The sequence below is a fragment of the Lycium barbarum genome, chromosome 1 (genome assembly GCF_019175385.1).
Source record: "Lycium barbarum isolate Lr01 chromosome 1, ASM1917538v2, whole genome shotgun sequence".
Taxonomy (NCBI): Eukaryota; Viridiplantae; Streptophyta; class Magnoliopsida; order Solanales; family Solanaceae; genus Lycium; species Lycium barbarum.
In genome coordinates, this window is record NC_083337.1 from 113,864,754 (window position 1) to 113,876,265 (window position 11,512).

Below are 11,512 nucleotides of genomic sequence, written 5' to 3' on the forward strand. Positions count from 1 at the left end.
GGAGCATAGCACTACTATATGGTACCACATCAGCATTGTTCGAGTGCCAAGCCTGATTATGAGTTGTCAGCTTGTTGAGTATTATGGTCACTCGTCGGAAGGTCTTGTTCATAAAACACCCATCAGCCACATTGTTGGCCACTGACTGTGTCACTGGATCTAACCCTCGGTAGAACTTCTCCATCAATATATTTTTCAGAAAACCATGATTTGGGATCTTCTGCAGATATTCTTTGAACCTCTCCCAGGCTTCATATAGTTGTTCCCCCGGTCGCTGCTTGAATTCGTATATCTTGTCTCGAATCTCAGCCTTCTTACTAGGGGGATACAACTTTTTAAGAAACACAGTAACCATCTCTGCCCATGAAGTAATTGAATTTCGGGGCAGCTTCTCGAACCATGTTCTAGCCTCTCCAGCTAAGGAATACTTGAATAGCCTCAACCGAATAGCATCTTGTGGAACATTGTTCTGGACGTGATTAGCACACACATCCACAAAATTTTGCAAATGACGTCGAGGGCCATTCTCGGTAGAGTTCCGAAAATACCCCTCAAGTTTCAGCAGCTGATAAAGAGATGAGTCAATTTTCACAGTAGCCGCTCCAACTCGAGATTGAACAATGGCAGATGCATAGTCCTCCTCTTGAACCAGTTCAGCAAAAATATTCTCATCATCAGATTCATCCGTTTGATTATTCAACCGATTCACCTGATTACCCGCACGCTGATTCTGCTGATTTTGATTCATGATCACCTGGTTTACACATAGTAGCAAACAAGGTGTGATGGAATAAGCAAAAGACTTTATTCAAAGCACTCACTATTTAGTAATTTCAAAACCGTATTCCCCGACAACGGCGCCAAAATTTGATACGCTCAAATTACACCTATTAATGGTATAACGCGGACGTTGTCAAATATAGTAACCCAACGAGGTTGGGGTCAAATCCCACAGGGAATATGGTGTGAAAAGGTTACTAAAGTCGTAGATGCTAAGCTCTAGGTCTATTGTCTTAATCCGATAACTTGTGTAAAAGTTGGTTTTTCTATGACTAGTTGCTAAATTATTACTTTGGTGACTATTTATGGTAAAAGAAACTAAGGTTGTGTCCCCGTTAGATAGAGTGTATGATCATGGGTATTGATCTTGATATACTTGTAATAGATCATTATATGAATGCACTTAATCTCTATGTGAATCTCTACTATTTCCCAATAAATAAAGATTATATCTTTCTATGATTTTCCCAAATATAAGAAAGTGATTATGAAGAACAAGTAATCATGCCAAGTAAATTCCTCTTATTCCTAAGTGAATTTATTAAACAAAGTTTAAAGCTTTGAGTTCTTGTTAATTATTCTTACCAACCCTAATTATTTTTCCAAATAAATTTAGGGTTTATGGCTTTAATCAATGTTTGCAACCATTAATTATGAATGAAGAATGAAGAATAACTAAACCCTAATAATCCATTATTTGTATATCAATCACAAACCCAATCACAAAACACCCATCATTGGGTTCACAACCCTAGTAAGGGAATTTAGTTACTCATGACAAAGAACAAGAAATAAGAAATTGAAGAATTCATAATTGCTTACTTTGGAATAAAAAAGGAATTCGTAATACTTGAATTGATGTTTGAGTCTTCAAAAACTAGAGAGAATTAATATCCTAATTCAAGAGACAAAAATATAATGAATGATGTCTATTAAAAACCCTACAATGGCTATTTATAGGTTTTGGAAATACAAAAGTTTTAGATTTGCACTTCGGTCCCGTCATGGCGAAATACGGTCCGTAAATCACTTTACGGGCCGTAAAATTGGTTTACGCCCAAGTTGGCTGCTAAGTTGTGTGCAACTTCCCCTTTTGAAATACGGACCGTAAAGTGGTTTACGGTCCGTAAACTGCATGGTCGTATTTCAACATCCAATACTTCGACTTTCTGCCAGATGCTCAACTGGTTAAATACGTGATGGAATACGGACCGTAAACTGAAATACGGTCCGTAAACCTAGCTCGTAAACCACCATCTTCTCAGCTTAACTTTCTGGTTCTGTTATCCTTAAACACGACCATGGAATACGGCCCGTATTGTAGAATACGGTCCGTAAACTTCAATTTACGACCGTGATCTGCACTTCAACTGTGATTTTGCCAAATCTGTTCCTTTATCTGTAAAACACTAACAAACACGTAAAATCACATCGACTTTCTTAACAACAAGTAAAACTTATAGCCGAAAAGTATCGATTGTGGCGTAAAAATTACGCCACATCAAAGGGCCAGATGGTCTACTTGTTTTCTGTACTTCTTCTGACACTAGACATCGGTATACACGATTTGCATTCTGAAAAAGATAGGTCTTTTGGTATTCTGAAAATGTACTTACTTTTGTACTGTTTGTTTCGATTATGGTTCTGTTTTCTGTATTCCATGCTTTACATACTCAGTACATATTCCGTACTGACCCCCTTTCTTCGGGGGCTGCGTTTCATGCCACGCAGGTACACCCAGATGAGTAAAGGACATTGCTAGAGGATGCTTCAGCTGGATTGGCAACTCCATTTGCTCCTGGAGTGTTGCCGAGTCAGAATATATGTGCTATGATGTTTGTCCGAAGTTAGAGACTTTGCAGACAGAGTCGTGGGTATAGAATGTCAGTGTTGTAAGCGGCTCCATCAGCCGATGTGTCATTCTGTATTATGTGATAAATTCCATTTAATTACAGATTCTGTTTGATTTGAGAACAAAGAAAAAGAATATTTCTGAAAGCTCTTATTATGTATTTCATTTAATTTAAGTTAGAAGTCCCAGCGAGTATGTGTGTAATAAGAGTCAGCGGGTTCGCTCGGCTCCGAATATAGGGTCAGGTGCCCATCACACCCTAAGTAAAATTTGGGTGTGACATAGTGGCAGCCTTGTCGGCTTGCGTATCTTATTACGTTGTGATTGGTTGTGACTCCTCAGGAGACAGGTTATCATGATATGTGACATTGTGAACCTTTGGTATCTTGCCAATTCCCATATTGTCTGTACTTTCAGTCTTACTATATCTAGCAGGTATGTATACGAGTGTCCAGCTCGGGCACTAGTCATGGCTCACGGGGCTGGGTCGTGACAATTAGAGTTATTGTAAGATTACGATGTGAGCATTTTATACCACCCCGGAAAAGCAAATTTAGTAGCTGATGCGCTTAGCCACCGATTAATGGGCAGCCTATGCGAAGTTCCTCTGAAAAAGAAAGAATTGATTCATGAGCTCCACCAACTAGCTAATCTTGGAGTACGTGTAATTGATTCGGGTAGTGCAAGAATTAGTATAAATGATCCCACAGTTTCGTCCTTGAATATGGAAGTGAAAGAGCGACAATATGAAGATCCTCAATTGAACCATTATAGAGACGTATTTCATGAAAAAAAGAAGTCTCCATTTGAAATTTCCACGGATGGAATTCTTAGATACCGAGGCAGGCTATGTGTGCCGAATGTTGCAGAGTTGCACCGTCTAATTCTAGAAGAAGCCCATCACTCTCGGTATTCTATTCACCCTGGTGCAACCAAGATATATCATGATCTCAAGTTGATATATTGGTGGGATGGTATGAAGAGAGACATAGCAGAATTTGTAGCTCAATGTCCAAATTGCCAGCAAGTGAAAATCGAACATCAAAAGCCAGGAGGATTATTGCAAGTAGTGGAAATCCCTACTTGGAAATGGGAAGTGATCAACATGGATTTTATTGTGGGGTTACCTCGTTCCCGAGGCAAGTATGATTCCATATGGGTAATTGTGGACAGATTGACGAAAGCAGCTCATTTTCTTCCATTCAAAACTACATACTCAGCTGAAGATTATGCAAGGTTGTATCTCAAAGAAATTGTGTGAATCCATGGTATACCAATACCCATTATCACAGATAGTGGAGCGCAATTTACAGCCAAGTTCTGAAAATCTTTCCAAGAAGGTCTAGGTACTCAAGTGAAGCTTAGCACGACATGTCATTCGCAGACTGATGGGCAAGCTAAACGTACCATTCAGACTTTGTACGGATATGCTACAGGCATGTGTACTAGATTTCGGTGGTAGTTGGGATGACCACTTACCTCTAATCGAGTTTTCATACAACAATAGCTACCATTCCAGTATCCAAATGGCTTCGTACGAAGCTCTATATGGAAGGAAGTGCAGATCCCCAATTGGATGGTTTGAAATAGGAGAAGTACAGCTAATAGGCCTGAGTTGATTCAGCAAGCAGTAGAAAAAGTCAGGGTGATCCGAGATCGATTGTTGACAGCCCAAAGTCGCCAAAAATCTTATGCGGACAACCGCCGGCGAGACTTAGAATTTCAAATTGATGACTAGGTATTTTTGAAGGTGTCGCCAATGAAATGGGTGATGAAATTTGGCAAGAAAGGGAAATTAAGTCCTCGATACATTGGACCCTATAAAACTATCCACAAAGTGGGTCAAGTAGCTTACGAATTGGACATACCTCCAGAACTGGAATTAGTTCATCCAGTTTTCCATGTCTCCATACTCTGCAAGTGTGTCAGAGATCCTACGAGAATTGTCCCAATAGATGATGTTCAAGTAACAGAAAAGCTAGCATATGAAGAAGTGCCCATTGCTATATTAGATAGGCAAGTACGAAGATTTCGAAATAAGGAAGTAGCCTCAGTTAAAGTCTTATGGAGGAACGACATCCGAGAGGAAATGACTTGGGAAGCAGAAGAGAGTATTAAATCCAAGTACCCGCACTTATTCCAACCCCCAAGAGAGATCCAAGATGAAACATTAACATTATGAGGTATGTCTGCCTTTTTTTTCATGCTTTTGGTCGTGTGTGGCCAACTTATATTGTTATTGTGCTGTGGCCCTGTGAGGCAGTGTTATTATACGCTGTTGTGACTGGATGGTAGTGCCATATTATAGGGGGAACTCTGGCGAAATTTTTGTAGAATTCCCGAGTGTTTAACATTTGAGGATGAATGCTCCAAAAAGGGGGGAAGAGTGTTATACCTTGGAAATTTCATGTCGTCGTGTAGTAAATGAACTAATGTGAGCTTAAGGGTAACAGGAAGTTCTTAAGACTATAATACGGATATTTAGTAGTCTTAGAGTGCATACGTTAAGGTTATGAAGTTATGTGAATTGATGAAAGAAGGATTGATAAGGACAAGTGGAATACAAGTGGGGTTCAGGAAAGGTTTCGTAAATTATTGCGTTAAGAATTGTTTGGTAAGGCCTTGAAAGCGAGTTATAGGGATGTTTAGATCATTAATGAAGTACTAAACAGGTGTTAAGAGTGTTGTGTAAGGATTGGAGATCGAATGAAACGACGAGGACAACTTCAGAAAAACTGTGAGTTACACGACCACATTATACGGACCGTGGAATTTTGTACGGACCGTATAATGTTATACGGACCGTATAAGTGGTCCGTATAAGTCCCGACGGGCTGAGTATTTCCAAGTATTTAAATGTGATCCCACCTCATTATATTCATTCTCCTCACTTCTTTACTTCTCTCCAAGCTTCTAGAATATTCCATACACATCTTCAACATAAAAATCAAGGGAAACCAAAGGTCAAACACCAATATTTAAAGGAAATCAAGCATATGGAAGCTTGCTAGGGTTATGGAAGTTAGAAATCCCTTGGAATCTAAAGCTAGGGTTTTCTTCAAGTGAAGCATTGTCAACCAAAACCCGTTCCTATGCATTCAAAGGTGAGTTTCATAATTATTCCATGTTGTTTAAGGTATTGAAAAGTTGAAACACTTGGATTATGGAAGAAGATGGAAAATGGATTACAAAAGATGAGATTAGTAGCAATTGTGAATAGGAGATTAATATGAATGTTGTGATTGTAAGTATGTTATTAATATGTTATGATTGTAAGTATGTTATGAACGACAGTTAGAACATGGAATAAGTATTATATGTGAGAAAATGCAATAATGAATTATGACCATGATTATGGAGAAATTAGAGTGAAATTGTGAAATGTGGGTAATATAGATGAATGATGATTGTTGCTTTTGATATTTTGAATGTTGTTATCGATGTTTGGTAGTTGATATGGAATACGAGGAAAGTTGTATAAACAAAGGAAATACTGCTCAATTTTCATTAGCTTTAGTAAGCACGTTTAAGTAATCGATTAACTAATGTTGATGCGAATTCTCTTGAAGGTAGAGACGCGAGCATCAAAGGATAACAAGCAAGCGATAGATTAGTTAAACGAAACATCGATAGATTAGTCCTTTCTTTCTATGGCATGAATCCTATGGCATGATTTTTCCTTCTTCTCCATGAATCCTCTACATCCCGGAAATCTAAGAGTCTATGTTCATGAATAGCCACATGAGATAAGAGATACATTACGAGCCCAATAATGATGATGATGAGCTTAAGTCTAAAGATTCTAGAGTTCATGACATGATGTTCCTATAAATTTAATGATGTTGTTTATTGTATACACTCACCTTATATACTATTTCCTTCAAGGTGAGGCAGAATACTAATAAAGGCTCCATAATGGAATCGGGGGTTCACGACCTTATGTCACCTCGATGAAGTATAGATATCTTTGAGTTTCTATGCATGCATTTTGATGAGTACGTGTTGATGATATTACACCGTGCCTATATGGCCGGGCAGACACCGCTAAGGCGAGCAGCGTATACACCATGTCTAGGTGACATGGGCAGACACCACTAGTGGGCGGCATGAGATGGTACCCCGGACGCGGGAGGCCTGGACGCAGGCTAATGATTATCACACCGTACCTATATGGACAGGCAACTTATACTTTTATGCATACGTGATATGATGATGATTATGAAGTAAGCCAGCATGCATTGTTTCTTTATAATTGACAGTCAGTTACAGTTGTTCCTTATTTGATGTTTCCTTTATCTCACTGATGTATTATTATTACTTATGCCTCTCATACTCAGTACAATATTAGTAATGACGTTTGTTTTCTTTGGACGTTGTGTTCATGCCCACACAGGGAGGCGATCTTGATCCAGACTCGTAGGAGCTATTAGCTGACCTGATAGCACTCTATTGTTCCGGAGGTGCCTTTGATTACTCTTTTGTTTATATATGTATATTTTGGGCACGACAGGGTCCTGTCCCATCCTTATGTCTAGCACTCTAGTAGAGGCTCGTAGATACGCATGTGTGGGTAGTATGGTCTCACTGTGTTCTTATTGTATATATATTATTTTGATAGCCGAAGGGCTTATGTATATAAAAGTAATTTCGTTTCTAAATGAAAAATGATTTTCCTATGATTATGAGCATAAAGGTAATGAAGAATCGTATAGTAAGTATGATGAGTTGTAGAATGAGTGCTCGGTGGTTATCCCCGAGTACCTGTCATGGGCCCTAGCCGGGTCGTGACAGAAGTGGTATCAGAGCAGTTCAGTCCTAGGGTGTCTACGAGCCGTGTCTAGTAGAGTCTTGTTTATGGTGTGTTGCGCGCCACACTAATAAACAAGAGGCTACAGGACATTTAGGAAAAATGACCATCTTTCATGTTAAGAGATCGAGCGATAGAGCTGTATTATAAGATTTTCTCCTCCCTAATAGTGTGCTATGATTTCAGAAATGCCGCCAAAGGGAAAAGCTACAGCCGCCCAGAAGGGCAAGACTACGACGAAAAGGCGGATAGAAAGAGAGCCACCAATGAATGTAGAAGAGGGCGAGTCGTATAATGAGGCCCCATCTAATACATCCTCCCCCCCGCCTAATGTAGAGGAACAAGGAGGAGCTTCAGCTCCAGTTCCCCCACCGGCTACTTTGGGTCAATAAGTGACCGAGGTCATCCATCTATTGACACAGTTAGTTGCCACCCAGGCACAGTGGCAGAATGCAGGTTCGAGTGATAGGGCAGCTAGTACCAGAGCTCGTGACTTCATGAGTTTGAATCCTTAAGAGTTTTTCGGGTCAAAGTCGGATGAAGACCCGCAAGGTTTTATTGATGAGATGATAAGAACATTGAGGATTATTCATGCCTCCAAATTGAATCTGTGGAGTTGGCATCTTATAGACTCCGAGATGTAGCGGTATTGTGGTACAATAATGGGCTAGCATCAACAAAAGAAAATGTGCCTCCTCCCGTGTGGCAAGAATTTGTAGATGCTTTCATCCACCACTATTTGCCACCCGAGGTCCGCCGAGCTAGAGTGGGTATGTTCTTAAATCTAAAGCAAGCAAATATGAGTGCCCGGGATTATAGCCTTCAGTATAACTCATTGGCTAGATATGCCCGACTATGGTGGCCGATATGGGAGATAGGGTGCACAAGTTTGTGAGTGGCTTGGGGCCACATTTATTTAAGGATTGTTTGACAGCTTCGTTACAAGATGGGATTGGTATTTCCTGAATACAAGCCCATGCCCAGAATTTAGAAGGACAACAACCTCCGCAAAGGGGTGATCGTGATATCGACAGAAGGCAAAACAGGAAGGCCAGATCCATAGGGGCAAGAAGTGATTATAGAGGGGGATCGAGGCAGACACATTCTAGACACTCAGGCCAGTCGGTGACTAGTGCACCTCCTCGATTTACGGGTAGGAGATTTGATCGCTCCTTTCATTCAGGATAGGGTCAGAGTTCGAGGGCCTCAGATTATTAGTTTGGGCGAGATTATAGCCAGAGGAGTCCCCCAGTACCGCGATGCAGCTAGCGCGGTAGACTACATTTCGGACAGTGTCGCCAAGGTTCAGATGCTTGCTATGCCTGCGGCCAGGTTGGGCATATGATGCGAGATTGCCCATCGGTGAGTGGTAGAGGTGGGGCACAGTCCACCGGATTAGCAGCTGGTTCTTCTTCAGTGCGCCTGGTAGGGCAGACTCCCCAGATTCCAGCAGGTCAAGGTAGAGGCAGAGGGGGAGCATCTACTTCAGGTGCCACTCAGCCCCGTGTGTATGCTTTAGCCGGACGACAGGATCTTGAGTCCTCCCCGGATATGGTTACAGGTACATTATCCATATTTTCCCATGATGTATATGTATTGATAGATCCGGGTTCTACCCTATCCTATATTACTCCGTATGTTTCTGGTCGTATTGGGGTGAAACCTGAGCCAATAAAACCTTTTGAGGTATCTACTTCGGTTGGTGATCCCGTGATAGCTAGACAAGTGTATAAAAATTGTGTACTTGTGATATGCAATCGCCAGACCCAAGCTGATTTAATAGAGCTAGAAATGTTAGGTTTCGATGGGATTATGGGTATGGATTGGTTGGCTTCATGTTATGCTAATGTTGATTGCCGAATGAAAGTAGTTCGATTTCAATTTCCGGGAGAGCCCGTGCATGATGGAAGGGTAACACAGCATCTCAAAAAGATAGGTTTATTTCCTACCTTAAAGCAAGAAAGATGATAGCTAAGGGATATATTTACCACTTCGTCCGAGTTCATGACACCGAAGCAAAGTCGCCAACTTTCCTGTCCGTTTCGGTAGTGAATGAATTTTCGGATGTATTTCCAGATGAGCTTCCAGGTCTCCCTCTAGAAAGAGAGATTGATTTCTCTATCGATGCGTTTCCGGACACCAAGCCTATTTCTATTCCTCCTTATCGAATGGCTCCGGCAGAATTGAAAGAGCTAAAGGCACAATTGAAAGATTTGCTCGAGAAGGGATTTATTAGACCCAGTTCATCACCGTGGGGAGCACCAGTCTTGTTCGTGAGAAAGAAAGATGGTTCCCTACGAATGTGCATCGATTATAGGCCGTTGAATAAGGTGACAATAAAGAACAAATATCCCCTTCCGAGGATTGATGATTTATTTGATCAACTATAGGGAGCCAAGTGGTTCTCTAAAATAGACTTGCGGTCAGGTTATCATCAGGTGAGAGTTAGAGAAGAAGATATTCCCAAAACAGCTTTCAGAACGAGATATGGCCATTATGAGTTCCGGGTGATGATACGATCCTACTTGGCACACTTCACTTCAAGACATCCACCCAAGGCCAAGTTATGGAACTTCAAACTCTACAAGCGGCGTGGATGACAAGGATTGCATAGAAGGCCTTTGGAGGCTCCTATAAGCCACACAAGATGGCTTATGATGTGTGGATGGTTGCTTGGGAGTTGATTGAAGAAAATGCTACTAGAAAGGGGACCAAATGCGCAAAGTGGCCAAATGTGCAAACAGGGACATTTCTGTAAAATTGGCTACACTTGAAAACTTGGACAAGATCGGGAGTTGGCTATTTGTGCAATGAAGGTGATGCTTGCAAGAAGGACATGCATGCAAGGTTGATTAGAGGGTCATCTATGCAAGGAGGGGCGTGTTTGGCCATTGAAGGCCAATTCTTGAATTGAAGACTATAATAAGAAGACTAGCCAAACAAGGCCCTTAATTCATTAAGGGTAGCATTGTAATTGCCTATTAGTCTTATTTATTTAGCTTGTCTTTCATTTTGATTACTTAGCTTTTGATGAATTGATTAATATTTAAGTGTTTTAGGGTTATCTGTAGAGAGAGAAACTTGTGAGAAGCCTTTGGTAGGCTCTTGTTGATTATTGATTGTGAGAGGATTGGTTGCTTGGGAATTTAATTCCCTTGAGGTCATCCTAAGAGGTTAGTGCTATCTAGAGTGTAATTAAGAAGTCTTGGTTATTGAAGAACCTTGGTAGCCTAATTGTGCCTATTTTTGTGTCAATCTATCTATCTTTCTTTTGCTTTTGTTTATCTTCTTAATTTCTCGTTTCCGCGTATCCGTTATTGTATCAATTGTTATCAGAGCTTAGCTTAGAGTGTTGTTTCTACAATCCTCAATCCTAGGTTCGGATTTTGAAAATCTCAAAAAAAATCAAAAATATGAAAATGACACAAAAAAATATTCAAATATTTGTATTGTGTTGTGATTTGAGTGGTTTTGTTGATAGATTTGAGTTCCTAGAGGTCAAATCTACTTGGATCCGATGTTTGAAGGTGTTTGGGAAAGTTTTGAGAAAATCACCATTGATGACCTTCAAGATTTTGAAGAACACAAAGTGGGTCTTGATGAATTAGGGTGCCATTGATTTCAATTTGGAGTGGGCTTTGTTCTCTAGGTTGAGGGGAAGCTAGATCCAAAATTTGGGATCAATTGGAGTTGAAATTGAAGGGGTAGAAAATTTGAATTATTCTTGATGTTCATAAGGATCTTCATAAATTCTTGATGAAGAAGATAACCCAAAGGAGGGTTTGATCCAAAAATATTCCCACAAGTTTTTGAAAAGGTGTTTTCTACCCCAAAACAAAGTAAATACAAGGTTAGGTGGGCCCAAAGGGATCCAAGAATTCAGAAAATTTAGGGGAAAAAACCTACCTAAACGGATCCCAAGAAGAATTAACGTCACCAATTGTGAGCTGAAAACAACACAACCTGCGACACCATATGTGGTGCCGCATGTTCAACATGCTAACACGCAGCTCCACAGTAAAGTGTGTCAGAAAACTTAGCAAGTCATGTGCATAATCTGCTAGACACAAAGC

At 40.5% G+C, this 11,512-nt stretch overlaps 1 non-coding gene across 1 annotated transcript; it reads left to right on the top strand.

Moving 5' to 3' along the window:
• The first annotated feature begins 200 nt into the window (after positions 1-200).
• Positions 201-306, top strand: LOC132619226 (small nucleolar RNA R71). The gene has a single exon (XR_009574623.1). It is a non-coding gene; the product is annotated as a small nucleolar RNA R71 (small nucleolar RNA).
• The last annotated feature ends 11,206 nt before the right edge of the window (positions 307-11,512 follow it).